The sequence below is a fragment of the Rhinopithecus roxellana genome, chromosome 13 (assembly GCF_007565055.1).
Source record: "Rhinopithecus roxellana isolate Shanxi Qingling chromosome 13, ASM756505v1, whole genome shotgun sequence".
Classification (NCBI taxonomy): domain Eukaryota; kingdom Metazoa; phylum Chordata; class Mammalia; order Primates; family Cercopithecidae; genus Rhinopithecus; species Rhinopithecus roxellana.
In genome coordinates this window covers 16,564,517-16,584,175 of record NC_044561.1, presented here as the reverse complement: position 1 = coordinate 16,584,175, position 19,659 = coordinate 16,564,517, and the positions used below count along the sequence as shown (strand labels likewise).

At 47.1% G+C, this 19,659-nt stretch overlaps 1 protein-coding gene across 2 annotated transcripts in view; it reads right to left on the bottom strand.

Annotated features, from left to right (window-relative positions):
* The window catches only part of SYN3 (synapsin III), a 547,449-nt gene extending 530,122 nt beyond the window's left edge, over nucleotides 1–17,327 (bottom strand). The window contains exon 1 of one of the 2 annotated variants that reach the window (XM_030915417.1): nucleotides 17,276–17,327. The gene's annotated coding sequence lies outside the window, so the exon portion shown is untranslated. Of the gene's footprint in view, nucleotides 1–16,519; nucleotides 16,843–17,275 lie in introns of those variants that run through there. The other variant, XM_030915416.1, reaches the window with a different exon arrangement.
* Between the last annotated feature and the right edge of the window lie 2,332 nt (nucleotides 17,328–19,659).

Sequence of the window (19,659 nt, the reverse complement as noted above, 5' to 3'; positions counted from 1 at the left end):
TATAAGAAAAGACACAGAGCTCGTTTCCTATCTCATCTGCAAACTAGGAAAAAGGGCCCTCAAGCAGAACCTGACTAGTCTGGTACCCTGATCTCAGACTTCCCAGCCTCCCGAACTGTCTGTTGTTTAAGCAGTGGTAGTTATTATAACAGCCCAAACTGACTAAGATACCAACACAGTTGAGAACTTGGAAATAAAAGTGTGGGGGTCAGGGGCAGGAAAGGCCTCCAGGTCCACCTGTCTACAGCACCTCTCTCTAAACCTTACAAAAAGAAACAAAGCCCTTTAGTCAGATAATTCTTCCTTAGTAAACAATACACATATATTTCGTCATTTGTTTTCCCAGACTTTAGCCCAATGGACGTGGTAAATCAGAAAGAATCTTGCTGGAGGAAAGTATACCAGCTGCTTGAAGCAAGAGAAGGTGGAGGGAAAGACAGATTTTGAAGAACTCTAAAAACATAGTAATCCAGAGCCCTTTCTCATAAGAGCAAACAGTCTCACATAGAACAACCACCCTAAAGGCTGGTTGACACTGGGTCGCACCTGCTCCTGTCCCCAGCATGCTGCAGCACCCTACTTTACTAAAGCGGCAGACAGGAGTGGAAGGAGAAATCCAATGATCCTGGAGCCCATGCCACCCAACCCAAGGCAGCCAGTCATCCTATGTAACAGAAGAGTCAGGTTAGGAATCTTGAGTAGGAGTCAGGTTAGAACTGAGCAGCTCTCCCGTCCCTAAACTGTGCTGTGATTAGCTAAGGTCGTGCTCCTTGAAGCCCTGGCCAAAGGATCCCTGAGCTGCAGGTGGAAGCCCTGGGACTGTTCTAGAGCTTCTGCCTTCCTGCTCCCATGATATTCTCATACTTCCTACTGCTCTTTCAAGTCTCACAGGCCATATACCCTTTTGTTATTAACTAGACGAGAAGGAAGAAAAATAGAAAGTTTCAACCCAAGGACTAACATCAAAAAGAAAAATCTTTAGAACATAAAAGTATATGACTGAAACAGTCCTTACCGGGACTAACTCTAAGAATAACACATAAGCCAGTGACTGATCTATAGTAAGTACCTTATGTATGTTGTTGCTACTGCTACTACGTCCCCTGTTTCTCATACTCTAACGATGTCCCTACAAGGTTAGTGCAGCACACTGTTTAAAAGCACAAGCAAAAGCTGGACACAGAGGTTCACGCCTGTAATCCCAGCAGTTTGGGAGGCCAAGGAGGGCGGATCACCTGAGGTCAGGTGTTCGAGACCAGCCTGGCCAACATGGCGAAACCCCATCTCTGCTAAAAATACAAAAATTAGCTGGGTGTGGTCGCAGGCACCTGTCATCCCAGCTACTGAGGAGGCTGAGACAAGAGAATCGCTTGAACCCAGGAGACAGAGGTTGGAGTGAGCTGAGATCGCGCCATTGCACTCCAGCTTGGGCAACAAGAGTGAAACTCCATCTCAAAAAAAAATAAAATATAATAAATAAAAGCACAAGCCATGAAGTCAAAACTACTTGGGTTAATATCCCAGCAATTCTGTTTCTTAGCTCTGTGACATTGGGCCAGTCATTCATCCTTCTGTGTCTTTGCTCATCGTAAAACAGGGATAATAATTCTAACTCATCTACAAGCTTGTGGTGAGAATTAAGTGAATTAAGCCACATAAAGTGCATTGAACTGGGCTAGGTGCGGTGGCTCATGCCTGTAATCCTAGCACTTTGGGAGGCCAAGGCAGGCGGATCATGGGGTCTAGAGATCGAGACCATCCTGGCCAACATGGTGAAATACCGTCTCTACTAAAAATAGAAAAATCAGCTGGGCGCGGTAGTGTGCGCCTGTAGTCCCAGCTACTCGGGTGGCTGAGGCAGGAGAAATCACTTGAACCTGGGAGGCGGAGGTTGCCGTGAGCCGAGATTGCACCACTGCACTCCATCCTGGTGACAGAGTGAGACTGTCTCAGAAAAAATAAAGTGCATTGAACTATGCTTTGCACACAGTGAGGGTACAACAACCTAGCAGTTAGGCCACAGGAGATGTGGCTGCAGCATGCTCGGAAAGTGGGCAGGATGATGTACAAAAAGAAGATGTAGAGTCTTTGAGCTTCAAGGAAGGCCCAAAGCAGTACTAGGTACAGTGCGTTCTTCCACCAACCTTCTGCCAACACAACACCTCCAGCCAGCTGGTTCACCGTAGCAGTAGCTTTCCTCAAACATGCCTAGTCACGTGAGACTTTGAAGGCATAACAGACGTTCTGTCCACCTGGCTCTTGGACTGCCTGGTGTATTTCACCACGGCAGGCCCCCTGTTAATAACTGAGGAGCTGATGAATTGCTTTAATCACTTTAGACTCACAGACTCATTAAGCACCGGAGGTCAAGTGACTCCCATCCCATCCCTAAACAGACACATGGTCTTCGATCAGTCATCATCACCATCACCCAACATAAGCTTATTCTAGCCTCTAGCCATTCTCTAACCTTATTCCAGACCTTTGCTTCTGCTTGTGCCTCTGCCTGGTTGTCATTTCTCCAACTTTCTCCAAGTCAGAATTCCTACTAAACACTGAAATCCCATTTCAAACTCATCTTTTCTGTGAACTCTCCCCAGCTCCCCTTAGGGTTTCTCATAGTGCGTTCGACCAATCACCTACACAGAATTATTTCTGGTGTTTGCTAACCACAGGTCTCCTATTTGAGGGATTAGGACCTAGCCACTTGCATTTTTAACAACTTTCCCAGATGATTCTTTTTTTCTTTCTTTTTTTTCTTTTTTTTTTTTTTTATTGAGACGGAGTTTTGCTCTTGTTGCCCAGGCTGGAGGGCAATGGCATGAAAATACCAACAATGGCAACTACTGATTTCAATGCAGAGCAACTGGAACTTTCATATGTTGCTGATGGAAATGCAAAATTACATGGCTACTCTAGAAATTAGTTTGGAAGTTTCTTATAAAGTTAAACGTAACCTCTGCCTCACTGCAACCTCTGCCTCCCGGGTTCAAGCGATTCTCCTGCCTCCACCTCCTGAGTAGCTGGAATTACAGGCATGCGCCACCACACTCGGCTAATTTTTGTATTTTTAGTAAAGACAGGGTTTCTCCATGTTGGTCAGGCTGGTCTTGAACTCCCGATCTCAGGTGATCCACCTGCCTTGGCCTCCCAAAGTGCTGGGATTACAGGCATAAGCCACCGCGCCCAGACCCAGATGATTCTTAAACACATTACAGTTTGAGAGCGGCTGTCCAGACATCTAGCCTTGCAAACCTGACACTTAGGAATTTCGCCTCACCTCTGCTCCCCTGATACTTTGCACATGACCTCTGACAGCACACCTGGCTGTGTTCCAGGTAAACTGTTTACAGTAAATCTCCTCTCTCCAGACTGGGAGCCATTTGAGGATAGAAACCTTGCCTGGTTTATATTTAAATTCTCAACATCTCCAGGTGTGTTACTATTCTTGCCTTCTATTTTCCCTCATATTCCACATCTCATTCATCAACCAGGTCAGGTGGTTCTACTTTCAAAAAAAAAAAATTTTTTTTAACCACTTCTCACTTCTTTCACCCCAAGGACCTTGGTCCAGCCCATCATCATCGCTCCTCCATGAACTACCACAATGACCCACTCACTGATCCTATAGCTCCCACCTTTCCCCCACTACGGCTTTCTTAACACACAGCATTCAGAATGATTCTTTAAAAACATGTCAAATATTTGTAAGTCACATATCCAAGAAAGTACTGGTATATATAGAATATTAAAAACTCAACAATAAAAAAGCAATTTAAAAACAAACAAACAAAAAACATGTAATAGACCTGAACAGACACTTTGTCAAAGAGAATATAGGCATGGTAAATACACACTTGTAAAGATATTCAACATAATTAGCAAGTTAGGGAAACGCAAATTAAACTATTGAGATACCACTAAACTATAAAGATGGCTAAAATAAAAAATACCAACAATGCCAACTACTGATTCCAATGCAGAGCAACTGGAACTTTCATACGTTGCTGATGGAAATGCAAAATGACATGGCTACTCTAGAAATTAGTTTGGAAGTTTCCTATAAAGTTAAATGTAAACTTAGCATATGTCCTAGCAATCCAACTCTTGGGTATCTACCTTAGAGAAGCAAAAACTCACATCCACACAAAAACTTAAATACAAATGTTTATAGCAGCTTTATTCATAATTCTTAAAAACTAGAAACAACCTGACTGGGTGCGATGACTCACACCTGTAATCCCAGCACTTTGGGAGGCTGAGGCGGGCGGATCACCTGAGGTCAGGAATTCGAGACCAGCCTGACCAATATGATGAAACCCCATCTCTACTAAAAATCCAAAAATCAGCTGGGTATGGTGGCATGCACCTGTAATCCCAGTTACTTGGAAGACGGAGACAGGAGAAACGCTTGAACCCAGGAGACAGAGGCTGTGGTGAGCCGAGATCGCGCCACTGCACTCCAGCCTGGGCAAAAAGAGTAAAACTTCATCTCAAAAAAAAAAAAAGTAAGACCAGGCGCCATGGCTCACGCCTGTAATCCTAGCACTTTGGGAGGCCAAAGTGGGTGGATCATGAGGTCAGGAGATCGAGACCATCCTGGCTAACATGGTGAAACCCTGTCTCTACTAAAATACAAAAAAAAAAAAAAAAATTAGCCCGGCATGGTAGCGGGCGCCTGTAGTACCGGCTACTAGGGAGGCTAAGGCAGGAGAATGGCATGAACCCGGGAGGCAGAGCTTGAGGTGAGCCAACATCGCGCCACTGCACTCCAGCATGGGCGAGAGAGCAAGACTGTTTCAAAAAAACAAACCAACCAAACAAACAAAAACTGAAACCCACTGCACTCCAGCATGGGCGAGAGAGCAAGACTGTTTCAAAAAACCAAACCAACCAAACAAACAAAAACTGAAACCCAAGTGTCCATAATGCCTTGAAACAATCCAAGCAGTAGGTAGACAATCCATGGCCCGTCTCTACAATGGAATACTAGCCAGCAAGAAGAGTGATTGACACACAGCAACACGGATGAATCTTGACGACATTATGCTGAGGGACAGAGGCCAGTCTCTGAAGGTTACATACTGTGTGATTCAATTTATATGACATTCTTCATTCTTTTTTTCTGTTTTTAGAGACAGGGTTTCACTCTGTGGCCCAGGTTGGAGTGCAGTGGTGCAACGGTAGCTCACTGCAGCTTCAACCTCCTGGCCTCAAGCAATCCTCCCACCTCAGTCTCCAAAGTCCTGGAATTACAGGCGTCAGCCACCACATCCAGCCTAGATGGCATTTGTGAAAAGACAAACTATAGTGATAGAGAGCAGAGTTATCATTGCCAAACGTTGGAGATGGAGAGCTTGTGACTAAAAGCACAGCTGGAGGGAGTATTTTGGATGGTGGAACTGTTGTGTCTTCATTGTGGTGGTGGTGGTTGGATACATGTGTTAAAAGTCATAGAGCAATACACCAAAACAAGGTCAATTTTACCATATGACAATTTAAAAGATAAAATCACTTAACAGCACAATTCAAACTATGTAACCTCCTTGCTCAAGACCTCCAACATAGAATAAAATCCACACTCCTAGGCTGGGCACAGTGGCTCATGCCTGTAATCCCAGCACTTTGGGAGGCCGACGCAGGCAGATCACGAGGTCAGGAGTTCAAGACCAGCCTGGCCAACATGATAAAACCCTGTCTCTACCAAAAATACAAAAAATTAGCTGGGCGTGGTGGAATCCAACACTTTGGGAGGCCGAGGAGGGTGGATCACGATGTCAGGAGTTCGAGACCAGTCTGGCCAACATGGTAAAACCCTGTCTCTACTAAAAATACAAAAAATTAGCTGGGCATGGTGGCAGGCGCCTGTAATCACAGCTACTCGGGAGGCTAAGGCAGGAGAATAGCTTGAACCCGGGAGGCGGAGGTTGCAGTGAGCCGAGACCACGCCACTGCACTCCAGCCTGGGCAACAGAGCAAGTCTCTGTCAAAAAAAAAAACAAAAACCAAACCCAACACAGAGAGGACTCAGGTCTGTGTTGCCTTCAACTCCATTCTTTTTCCACTTTGGACTTTAGAAGCAATATTCAGGGGTATAAGAATGAACAGTGTCAGGAGGAGGCAGGCAGAACATCCCAACCTTAAGTAGAAAACACTACCCAACACCTGGACACTAGTGGCCAGTTTCTTCTCTAAGATGTTTCAAAGACCAGCATGGACTGGGTGCGGTGGCTCATGCCTGTAATCCGAGCACTTTGAGAGGCCGAGCTGGGTGGATCATGAGGTCAGGAGTTCGAGACCACCCTGGCTAACATGGTGAAACCCCGTCTCTACTAAAAATACAAAAAATTACCCAGGCATGGTGGCAGGCGCCTGTAGTCCCAGCTACTCAGGAGGCTGAGGCAGGAGAATGGCGTGAACCTGGGAGGTGGAGCTTGCAGTGAGCCAAGATCGTGCCACTGTACTCCAGCCTGGGCGACAGAGCGAGACTGTCTCAAAAAAATTTAAAAATAAAAACATTTTTACAAAGACCAGCATGGACCAGTCTGCTGAAGCAAGATGCTGATTACCTACTTTTATTGAACACCTACCATGTAGCAACAGTTCCTGGGCTGGAGGTTTCCACATATATTATCTCATTTAATTTTCATTATCATTAAAAAAAAAAACTATTAACATATGATATAGTTTGGATGTTTGCCTTCTCCAAATAGCATTAGGACATGGCAACACTGCATCTTATTCATTCTTTAGGTTCTAAACCCATAGTATGGTATGAAAATCGTATGTAGCCAAAAATACCCTCAAAAATATTTTTGAAGTGTGATCGCCAGTACAGGAGGTGGGGTCTGGTGGGAGGTGTTTTGGTGATAGGGGTGGATCCCTCATGAATGGCTTGGTGTCCTCCCCTTGGTGATGAGTCAGTTCTTGTCTATTAGTTCACACAAGAGCTGGTTGTTAATAGGAGCCTGGCACGTCCTCTTCTCTCTGTTGCTCTCTCACCATGTGACATGCTTGTTACCCCTTCACCTTCTGCCATGAGTCAAAGCTTCCTGAGGCCTCACCAGAAGCTGAGCAGATGCTGGTGCCATGCTTGTACAGCCTGTAGAACCTTTAGACAAATAAACCTCTCTTCTTTATAAATTACCCAGTCTCAGGCATTCCTTTATAGCAATGTAAAATGGACTGAAACAACATGTCTGAAGGTATTAGAGGTTGCTCATCCAAATTGAATGACAGAAACCTTGCAAGCAAGTATGCACTCCTAAGAACCCCATGCCCTAGAGATTTGACAGTTACCTTAAAAACACAGCAGCATGGGCCGGGCGTGGTGGCTCAAGCCTGTAATCCCAGCACTTTGGGAGGCCGAGACGGGCGGATCACAAGGTCAGGAGATCGAGACCATTCTGGCTAACACGGTGAAACCCCGTCTCTACCAAAAAATACAAAAAAAACACTAGCAGGGCGAGGTGGCGGGCGCCTGTAGTCCCAGCTACTCAGGAGGCTGAGGCAGGAGAATGGCGTAAACCCGGGAGGCGGAGCTTGAGATCCGACCACTGCACTCCAGCCCGGGCGACAGCAAGACTCGGTCTCAACAAAAAAACAAAAAACAAAACAAAACAAAAAAAAAAACGCAGCAGCATGAAGATGCAGACAACTTCTTTTTTGACCTTCTTTTTCTACTTATTTTGCCGTAGGCCAGAGTTTTGCACACTGGGTAGCAAAGGGAATTACTATGCAGGGTTTCATACACAAAAACCATGTATAATGCAACTTTCTGGCAATTAAAATATTTTTGGCTACACATGATTTTCACACCATACAATGGGTTCAGGGCCTAAAGAATAAGTAAGACACAGTGTCGCTGTACCCTCAGCTTCCTCTAATATACTCCCGCTTGACAGATAATCAAGAAATGTTAGATCTAAAAAGGAAGTTACAGATTGCCAAGTTCCACTCCTTGCCAGGGCGTCAATGATGACAGGGCCTTGGAAGGTGGGCTCCCCCTGCTGGACAGCTCCACCACCAGCACTTTCTTCCTCTATCTGCTATCTGCTCCTCTCCAAATTCCACTGCTGCAGCTAGCTTTGCCCTCTAGCCCTGCAGAATAATTATAACTCCTCTTTCCTATGATAATAATTTGAATTTCTAAAGCCTGTTATTTCGTTGATACTTTTTTAATGCTATAGTGATCATGAAAAGGGTCAAGTATCTGCATTGTGCTTTTTAATAACTACTGGATGGTTTTTATTCTCATCCAAGCTATTGACACCCGCCTCCCCATTAGGCAGCTCCACCAATTAATTAAATCTAGTATTTTGGGAGCTGTGCTCTGGAAGCATGCCTCTTAGTCAGGAAGACAAAGAACAAAAACCACACATCATGTGGCAAGTGCTCTTATAGTGGCACAAATTGGGTGCCAGCCGCACGCAGGAGGAAAGGGTCGGGAAGGACTGCTAACCTGTGAGCTAGAAGCCCCCAGGAAACACAGCCTGAGCCTGCTCAAGGAAAGTGACCAGGTCTCATACTCAGCTTGCCTGTCGCCCTCTGTGTCTCAGACACTAGCCACAGAGCCAAGCAGAGAAGGTGTTCCATAAGCCTACTCCAATCTTTTGGCACTGGAAAGGGGCTTGGAGGTGAGAATAACTAAATGCAACTCACTCACCCCACGTGTCTCAAAAAAATGAGTGCTGTTTTTTTCTTTAAAAAAAAATTATAAAAATACAACTCCAAACACTTAAGACAGGGAGTCTTTGTGTCCGTTTCTTCCCATCTGTCAACTCATCAAGTGACGTGAAACAAATCCCCTGACTTCTGTGGACCTCCATTTTCTCAGCTACAAATTGAGGGGTTTGGCCAGGCACGGTGGCTCACGCCTGTAACCCCAGCACTTTGGGAGGCTGAGGCAGGTGGATCACTTGAGGTCAGGAGTTCAAGACCAGCCTGGCCAACATAGTGAAACCCTGTCTCTACTAAAAATACAAAAAATTAGCCGGGTGTGGTGGCGCATGTCACCACATGACAGTAGATGAGTAATCCCAGCTACTCAAGAGGCTGAGACATGAGAATCTCTTAAGCCTAGGAGGTGGAGGTTGCAGTGAGCCAAGATCACGCCACTGCACTCCAGCCTGGGTGACAGAGCGAGACTCTGTCTCAAAAACAAAACAAAACAAAACAAAGCAAAACAAATTGAGGGGCTTGATCCAAAGAACTTTAAGGTCCCTTTCAGACCCAGGGTCCTCCAATCTTTTGTGGTCCCAGACAGTGAGTGGATAAGCTACAGTGACCTGGCTGAGCTAGTTTATCTCAAAACCAGCTCATGACTTCTAGTACAGAGAACAGCATGCAAGGAAACAAAGGCAGACAAAAGATTCCTGCTCCATCCCCACCATTATCCTGCCATGGATCCTTCCCTCAGTACATCTACCTGCACAGGTTTAAATACCAGCCCTGCCACTGAGCAAGTGGATCATCTTGGACAAGTCACTCAACCTCCTTTAGCCTTGATTTTCACATCTGTAGAATGGGGTTAATTTTACCCACTCCCAGCGCAGTTGGGATGGTGAAATAAGTTAAAACCCACGTAAAGCACCCAGTACCTAGAAGACATATGCTGTGTATCCCTTTATTCAAACATTCTGTACCCATTGGGCCCACTTCAACATATTCAAATTCCAAAGGCTTATAGCAATCTGAAGTCCAGATGGCCAGACCTAGAAGGGCTGCAGAAATCAGCAAGTCCAACTCCTTTCTACCTCTGCGATTTACAAGTGAGGGAGCTGAGGCTCAGAAAGGTTTGGTGACTTGCTCAAGGACCTACATCAGCAAAGCCTGGCCTAGAACACAGGGTGGCAAATACCAAGGACCACACAACACACAAAGATAACCCTTTCTAGGCTCCATTCTCCAAAACTGAGAACCCCTCAATTATAATCCAATTTGGAAAAAATAAAAATAGAAGAATTTTCTATTTCTGTATATTTTTGGAGGACCACAAGAGATAGCCAGCATCGCAGTGTGTCTATCAAAGGCAAGGGTTTCTTGAATTACTTATGAAATGAAGGTCAGTGTATCTTGCTAGCAGTTTTCCCCAGCTGCTCTGCTCCCCTCTCCCTTCCCCACATCTACTCATTTCAATTTACATCTTGAGACACGCACGCCTACCTTGGGACCTTTTCAGGACAAGGTGAGAAGTTTTAGGCAGAGGCAATAATCCATGTCCCATTTAACACAAACAAACAAACAAAAACTCACAATTATGCTATCCATAATACAAAAAGAATTCCTCTCCCCACCCCTAAGAGCCCCAGCCTGGGACACCTAGAAAAGTGCCCAAATATATTAAGGCACGCCAACAACTCAAGGGTCAGGGACCCAAAGGTTCCCCTCAAATGACATGATCAAAATCCGTGAGATCATTCAGGAGTTTCTGGAGAAACCTCAGCCCAGATTCTGCAAGGGCCACTGGAATGAGTTGGAGCGCTCTGGAGGGAGCGCAGACAATATAAGGAGGAACCAGATTAGAACTGGTTTCAGAGATATAGAGATAACCTGACCAGCTCCCCTCCTGCCCAGATTCCTGAAAGCAAGCATGTTTCTTCAGGGAGTATCTGACAGAAAGCTAAAGCTACACCAAGAACATGCTTTTTTGTAGCTCCTGGTGAGCACACTCCCTAGACAGTGTCTGCTAAAACTTGGAATAGGAGGGCCCTAATCCAAGCCTCACATCATGCACTTTAGCAAACAGACCCAGAGCGGGAGACCATCCTGCCCAAGCTTATATCACTAGCCAGTGGCAGCCACTGGCTTGAGCTTGCACCTGACCTTCAGTCTAGAGCTAGTCCTCCCCTGCACCCCACGGCTCCTTCCCACCCGGCCCACTCCCTCTTCCAAAACCTTGGGCTCACCTCCTGGTTCTAAGGATTCTGCCAGGTGGAACAATACTCAGAAGCAGGTGGCAGTTTAGCAATTCATTCAGAGAGACCTGGGGCTGTACCCGTCCCCGGTGGCAAGGAGAGACTGCAGTAAGAGACTGCAGCATGGAACTTTGAAAGGGCTCTCTTCTCTAAAGAATCCTTCTCTTCCTCTTCCTTCTCCTCCTCCTCCTCCTCCTCCTCCTCCTCCGTAGTACTACGGGCACATGTGCTCTGCTTGGGAGGAGGTAAGGAGGACAGTGTGGATGTGTAAGGAGAGTGTGGATGTTTATTGGAAGGAGAAGGGCAACAATCTGCAGGGCCCTGCTGTATACTCACACCTAGCAGAAGAGGAATGGAAAAGAGAGAGAGAGCCCTAACTGCTTCCACAAAATTATTAACCCTTGTGCTTCAGCTCTGCTCCTCAAACAGCTGAAGCAAGAGAAATAATACACTTAACCAATGGAGCACCAGCCAAAGACATTACATCATCGGTCAGCACCGTCATTGGCTAATAATTCCTAGAAGGCAAAATTTTGCTTCTAGGTGCCTAACCCTTTCATGTTCATCAGAGCAAAGAGGATTTGATCTAAACCAACACTTCCTGAACTTGCTTTTATCAGAATCATCCAGGGTGCTTTTTAAACATACAGATCATCATTTTTCATTTCAAGCCATCTAAATCAGAACCAACAAAGAGAGCATGGATAGCTGTATTTTAAATAGTGTAGAGAGCGTGGCAACCACTGATCAACTCAGAAAGTTCTTCCTCTCCAAACATGATAACATTTTTCTGAGCATTTTTCACATGTCCAGCACTTATATTTCCTGCGCTGAACAATGGCTCCATATCCCAAGTATACAAAGTCAGGTTAAGAGCGGATAAGTCGCCAGGCGCGGTGGCTCACACTTATAATCCCAGCACTTTGGGAGGCCGAGGCAGGCGGATCACCTGAGGTCGGGAGTTCGAGACCAGCCTGACTAACATGGAGAAAACCTATCTCTACTAAAAATATAAAAAAATTAGCCGGGCATGGTGGCGCATGCCTATAATCCCAGCTACTCGGGAGGCTGAGGCAGGAGAATCGCTTGAACCTGGGAGCCGGAAGTTGCGGTGAGCTGAGATCACGTCATTGTACTCCAGCTTGGGCAACAAAATCGAAACTCCATCTTAAAAAAAAAAAAAAAGAGAGAGAGAGAGAGAGGGTAAGTACTCCTGTAATCCCAGCACTTTGGGAGGCCAAGGTGGGTGTATCACCTGAGATCAGGAGTTCGAGACCAGCCTGACTAACATGGTGAAACCCCGTCTCCACTGAAAATACAAAAATTAGCCGGGCATGGTGGCAGGTACCTGTAATCCCAGCTACTCCAGAGGCTGAGGCAGGAGAATCACTTGAACCCAGGAGGCGGAGGTTGCAGTGAGCCAAGATCACGCCAATGCACTCCAGCCTGGGTGCGACAGAGCGAGATTCCGTTTCAAAAAAAAAAAGAGAGAGAGAGGATACGTCACTTGAGCAAGAGATGGAGCCTTGCTTTGAAAGACAGGCTGTTTGGACCCGACCCTGCTACCCTTTTGAAGCTCCCGCTCGAAGTCAAACCAAGCCATTTATTTACTTATTGCCTCTAGAGTTACAGAAAATGTAGACTCTTGAGTTGGAAAATGCCAGGAGCCTGGGAGGAACGGGGAAATGAAGACAATGGTGGATTATTCTCCTTCTTGGGCTCATTTCCTGTGCTTCTGTTGCAAATTCAGCTTAACCATCACTGTCTCTTGGAAGCCTTCCCCAACCACCCGCCAACCACCAAACCAGGGATAGATGCCCCTGCTCTGTGCTCTTAAGGTCTCCTGGAGTCGTGGGCTGCAGTTACTTGTTTACTGAATAAACCCCATGAGATTAGAGCTATGTCTACTTTCTCCACTAACATATACCTGGACAGCGCCTGCCACGTGCGAATACTCAATCATGACCGAAAGAAGGGAGAGAAAGTGTTTGCCAAAGTTCTAAATGGCATCACATTGAGATGGGAAAGACAAAGGATTGGAAGTCTGGAGACTCACAGCAACAAACTGATTCTGGGCAAGTTCGTTTGGACAGGGGAGAGGGGGTTGGTGTCCTTATCTAAAAATGAAGAGAATAGCACTCTCCTATGAATAGTTATAAAGATCAAATTAAAGAATGATCCAGGCTCTGATTTTCTCCTTCTCTCTCTCTCTCTCACACGCTCAAACTCATCCATTTTATTGGCTGACATCTAAGTGCTGACAATTGCCATATTTATATCTCCAGCCCAGACTCCCCTCCTAGACTCCAGACTCACAGCCAAAGCCTGTCTCTATGTGGATGTTTTACGGGCATCTCCAAGAGAGTATTTGAATTGTATCCCCTAAGCACAACCTGCTGCTCGCCTAGTCTCTGTTATGTGAATAATCCTCCCATCCACCCAACCGGTTTTTGTTTTTTTTTTTAACTAGGTGAAATTTACATAACTCAAAGCTAGCCATTTTAAACTAACAATGTGTGGCATTTACTATCCTCATGATGATGTGCAAACTGTCACCTCTATCTAGTTCCAAAACATTTTCATCACTCCAAAAGGAAACCACTGAGCCATTAAGCAGTCAAGCCCCAGTCCCACTTCCCCCTCAGACCAGCACAAACACAAATCTGTTCTCTGTCTCTATGGATGTACCTATTCTGGGTGCTTCACATAAAGGAAATCATACAATATATAACCTTTGGTGTCTGGCTTTTGAAACATGCTTTCACATAGTATTTTTAAGGTTCATCCACATTGCAGCACATATTAGTACTTCACTCCTTGTTATGACTGAGTCACGTTCTATTATATGTTATACTATATTTTATTTATTCAGTCACTTATTGATGGAGCTGCCAGACTTTCAGTAGCCAACGAATCTTAAACCATAAGGCTGGCCACCACCCTTCATCCCCTTCCCCTTCCCATATTCCCTGCATTTAAAGTATCAGCCAAATCCTATCCATTTGCTTCCTAAATAGAGCTCAAATCCTTTTACTTTTCTCCAACACTATTGCTGTCTTTTAGCCCAGACACCAATATATCTCTCACTGAGCTTCCAACTGTGACAAGATCTCATTCTTTCTTCTCTCTATTCCACTTCTCACCTGGTAGCTGAGATGGTCTCCTTTCAAAACATAAACCAGATCATCCATTCATTTAGGCAATATTTACTAAGCACCTTTCTTCAAGGAGTTTGCCTCCCAGAGGCTTAACAGACAACACACAAATATACACTGTTATATCAGGTTTAAAATCCTTCAATGATTCGTTGCACTTCAGATAAAAATCTAAGCTCAGCATGGCCTCCAAGACTTCATCACCTTCAAACTCATCTCAGGCCACTCCACACAATTTGCCCACTATGTGCTCCAGCCACAATGGGCTCCATTCCTCCACCTCATGGTCTTTGAATTTAAGCTGTTCTCTCTGCCTCTTGATCTTGGCATTGCTGGATCTTTCTCGTCCCCCAGATCTCAGCGTAAATATCACTCCTTTGGGAGACCTTCCCTGACTACCCTGTTAAGCACATCCACCCTTCATTCATGTCACTCATTTAAGAAATACATGCTAAACCCTGTGGTAGGCTCCTGGGATGAAGCAACGTATGATCCCCTGGAGTCTGCAGTCTAAAGGGGAGGACCAACAATAGGAAAGTAAATAAAATAGATAAATGACCGTTATGAAGGGAGAATAAAAAGGAGGGAGTACAGAAGGCCTTTCCGAGAAGGTTATATTGAAGCTGAAAGACAAGGAGTCAATTGGACAAAGAGCCTGTTATTCTCTATCACATCCTGGCTATGCAATGCAATGTTCCATCCCTCAACGCTTGCTTTTGACGAATCCAAGTATTTAATGTCCATCTCCTCTAACAGACTGAGCTTTCTCCCCAGCACTTGTGACAGCACCTACCCCTCAAGAGGCACTCCACACACATTGATTGATTAATTAGTGGATGAATGAATGATTAATCAAACAATCCACCAATGAAAGCACTTTGGAAAGTGTAACAAATCACAGAGTTGTAAGTGATTGTTCTCACTATTGTAATTATTACTTTGTGGCAAAAGAACATCAACTCTGTTGGGTTTTGGAAGAGACTAGGTTTACTTTAAAATGAGAATAAAAGTACCTAAGTTGGAGTATTACTGGACAACTAGGAGAGAATGTATATACATAATAGACACTCAAAAATGGGAAGCAGTAGTTTTTGTGGCTATGATTAGTAAAAGCTCCTCACAAAAGCTGACTCAACTCAAATTCCAAAACTCATTTTCAGGTGCAGTCACGAAATTTAAAGGTGAGAGAAATGAATAATTTTAAGATATCTACTACACACCAGACACAGTACAAAGCACTACCTCATTTGTGAGGTAGTGTAGCGGATGCCCTGGGGAAACTCTCAACCCCCCTCCAAGACCAAGACACTCATGACTTCCCCATGTCCGGCTGCCAGAGTGTTGGTTACTCCAGCTCCCAGCTGAGTCCCTAATCAGGAACTGTACTGCTGAAGGGACATCCAAGCTCCCTTCCTAGGGTCAGCCTGCACCCACTGGCTGATCAACATTAAGCTTCAAAGGCCTTGTCCCTTTGTCTCATGGGATGGATTGAGGCCTCTCTTGCACTACACCATAGATCAACATCTCCCTCTACCCAATCCTGCTTCCCTTATCTGCACACAAATCTCAGAAGCACCAAGTCTTTCTCCAGGGAACCTGACCCATGACAGATAAGTATGATGATTTCCTTTTAAATCAGAAAAAGAAGGTTCATGAAGGTTGCTAATGTCCCCAGAGCCTTGGCTAAAGTGACATTCTAGTCTGATTTCCCAGCTAGCCCTTGTTCTTTCTACTACACCAATCTACACACAGCCTTGCCTCCAATGGCTTAGACTGGGTCTCCGTAAAACAGAAAGGGGAGCCCAGGGAGAGCAGAAGGGCACACAGAGGGCCTGAAGATGAGAAAAGAAGAGCAGAGGCACCCTCCAGAGTCCTGATGACAAGACCAAGGTCACAGGCTCCAGAAACAGTATCAAACTGATGTACAGGCTGCAGAAGCAAGCATTATACGGACAGCATCTCTTCGCCTGAATCCATGTCCAGAAGCCAGGGAGCAGGGCTCCCGGGCAGAGGGGGCTCTCTTAGGCGGGGAAGAGTATTTGCAGCCAAGGTCCAAAAAGTAACTACAACTTACCGGCTTTCTGATGCTCCGGTCTCCATCCGTTGTCCCCAGAGCTGCCAGAGAGACCTGATCACTGATCAGAAATCTTCCACGGCCCTCCTTCATTCCAGGATAAAATTCTAAATATTCTAAGGCTGCACTTTAAGGTCTGTGCATGTTTTAGCTCCCTGCCATGTCGACAACTTATTTCCTACCTATAACAAGACCTGGTCCTACTCCATTATCTGCTGTAGAATTATCTGATGTTCTAGGTCAGGACACCGGACCTTTTCAGTTTCTCTACCTTTACACAAGAAAATCCACCTGGAATTCCTGCTCCCCATCAACTCCCACCCCAAACACACTTTTCAGGCAGGCAAAACCTCCGACTTCTAGTCAATGGTCACCTACTCTCTGAAGCCTTCCTGGCTTCCTAACCGTCCTCTTCTCCATCTCGAGTCTTCCGCACTACCCTGCACTGCAATTGCTCCTCCTACTGTCCCTCTTAGCCCCAGGAGCTCCCCAAGGCCATTCTTCATGCTGCTAGGGCTTGGCACCATGCCTGGCACTCAGAAAGAGCCAAGTAAGTGCTGGATAGATACACGAGGTGCTGTATCCAGAGCTATTCTCTGCTTCTAGCTTGGCCAGGGAACCACTCTGAGATTTCGTCCTGCCCCCAGGCTGACTGGAAATCGGCCATGGCGTGACAAATCTGACCCCCCAAACCCAAGGCAACAGGTCATGAGGGGTCTGGGGACCTAAGGCAGGTCCTAGAAGCCGGCGCAGAGCAGAGGTCCAGCCGCTGCGGTTCCTGGTTTCCCGCAAGCTCTTCAGCCGGCCGGGCGCTGGGTGGAGGCAGTCTTAGGATCCACAGTCTTGCGCGCCCCCGGCTCCCGGGCCCGGCAGACGGCCCCCGCACGCCGATCTGTCTGTCCCAGGGACCGGCCCAGGGCCCCGGCAGCGGCAGCCTGGGGAGACACCGTGGAGCGCGGCTACCTGCCTCCCTCCCTGCCCCTCCGTGCGCCCGCATCCAGCGGACACAGAGCCGGAGCTCCAGCGGACGCAGCCCGACGCGAGAACGCACCAGCAGCCCCCGCTCGGGGTGGGGTCTCCCGGCTGTCAGAAACCCTACAAAGTCTACTTTGCGGCGGCGCGCCGCTTACCGTGCGAGCCGCCAGGAACTCGGCGCCCGGTGGTGCCTCGGCGCGGCGCCCGCCAGTAGATCCGCTCCGGATCCCGGGAGCTCAGCCTCTGCCCCTCACCGCGCGCGAGCGCCCCCGCCCGGCGGCCCGGCCTCCCCGCGCCGCGGCGCCCCATTGGCTCGGGCAAAGAGGCCCCCGGACGGCCCCGCCCACCCGCGCCCACTCCCTCGCCCACGCCTCTCCCCTCTGCGGTGCTGGGTTCACCTCTCCAGGCGGGGAAAGTTGCTTCTAGACTCTGAGCTCTCACCGGGCTGAGGAGCCCAGTTAACTAATAATTCTGGGTCTCACGAGTGTCTAGACGCCCCTCCGGGAGTACGAAGAGTGCAGTGTCCTTGGAATCCATCCACCTTCGGGAAAGTCAGTTGACCTCCCGGACCTCAAGTGGCACCTCAGGGAAACCAGGGCCCCTGGTCAGCACATGTCCCAGGCTGTGGGCTAGGCCCTAGGGCCAGAATGCAACAGGGAACAAGACAGTCTATCGTCCTCCTGGACTTTGCATGGGGTGGGGGAGGGGATAGGTTATATACAACAAACGAAAAAAACAAGAGGATGTCGGCCGGTTGCCTGTGGCTCACGCCTGTAATTCCAGCACTTTGGGAGGCCAGAGCGGGTGGATCACGAGGTCAGGAGTTCCAGACCAGCCTGGCCAAGATAATAAACCCCGTCTCTACTAAAAATATAAAAATTAGCTGGGCATGGTGGTGCACACCTGTAGTCCCAGCTGCTCGGGAGACTGAGGCAGAATTGCTTGGACCCGGAGGCAGAGGTTACGGTGAGCCGAGATAGCGCCACTGCACTCCAGCCTGGACAGCAGAGCTAGATGCCATCTCAAGAGAGAAAGAAAGAGAGAAAAGAAAAGAAAGAGATCTAGGACTGCTATACCCAGGGTGGTCTCTGGGCCACTTGTGTGATATTTGATAGTTGGAGGACAAAAACGATTCCAGGGCTGAAGCAGGAGCATTGCTGACAGAGGGGTCAGCAGATGTATGGTTCTGAAGCTGGAACTGGCCCCCAGGATGGTTGAGTGAGGGGAGAGTGGGTTATGGCCAGAGGTAGACTAGTGTGGAATCACCATCACCCAGAACCTTGTAGGCCACCGTGAGGATCAGGGATTCATCATATCAATCTGGAGGGAACAATTCAGGCAAGAGATTATGGTGATGAAGACCAGGGTGGTGACAGCAAGATGGGGAAAAGGTGGAGCCCCTAAAATGTGTGTCAAAAGTAGCACAGGAAGGCTTGCCGATGGATTAGGCTGGATTTAGCGGATGCTATGGTTTCAATGTGACCCCCAAAGTTCATATGTTGGAAACTTAATCCCCAATGCAACAGTGTTGACAGGTAGGACCTTTAAGAGGTGATTCCATTAATGCCAGGAGTGGTCCTCTCCCCACTCCTCTGCTGCTCTCTTGTTCTGCCTTGTGCCATGGGATGACTCAGCATGAAGGCCCTTACCAGATGCAGCCCCTCAATCTTGGACTTCCCAGCCTCCAGAGCCATAAGCCAACTAAATTATTGTTCTTTATAAATTACCCAGTCTGTGATATTCTGTTATAGTGGCACAAAATTGACTATGACAGGGGTTGACATAAAGGGATGAAAGAAGACAATCTCCTAGGTGTTTAGCTTGAGCCACTGTGGAGTAATGGTACTATTACCAAGATCAGGAAGGTTCTCACCCAGCATCTTCCACTTACTGCATGAGTTTTAGTATATGATCTCAGTAACTAAGAGGGAGTGACTCTAACCTCAGTAACTAAGAGGGCATAAGACTAGCTGAAGGATCCCAAACTTTAATACTGATGTGGCCGGGTAGTCATGTACTAAGTGAGGTTGGCAGGGTGTAATACAAAGGAGGGGTGGGGCTTGTGACAGACTGAGGTATGCACACCTGCCTAAGGGTACAGTCACTGCTCAGCTCCAACCGATTTTTGCCAAATGGGAATGGAGGCCCAGAGTCACTGCTCAGCTCCAACCGATTTTTGCCAAATGGGAATGGAGGCCCAGAGTTGCCAGATATTCTGTTTTTTGTTTGTCTGTTTGTTTTTTATTGAGACTGAGTCTTGCTCTGTCATCCAGGCTAGAGTGCAGTGGCACCATCTCGGCTCACTGAAACCTCTGCCTCCTGGGTTCAAGCAATTCTTCTGCCTCAGGCTCCAGAGTAGCTGGGATTACAGGCACCCACCACCATGCCTGCCTAAGTTTTGTATGTTTAGTAGAGACAGTAGAGACGGGGTTTCACTATACTGGCCGGACTGGTCTGGAACTCCTGACCTCGTGATCCACCCGCCTTGACCTCCCAAAATGCTGGGATTATAGGCATGAGCCACTGCGCCAGACCTTGA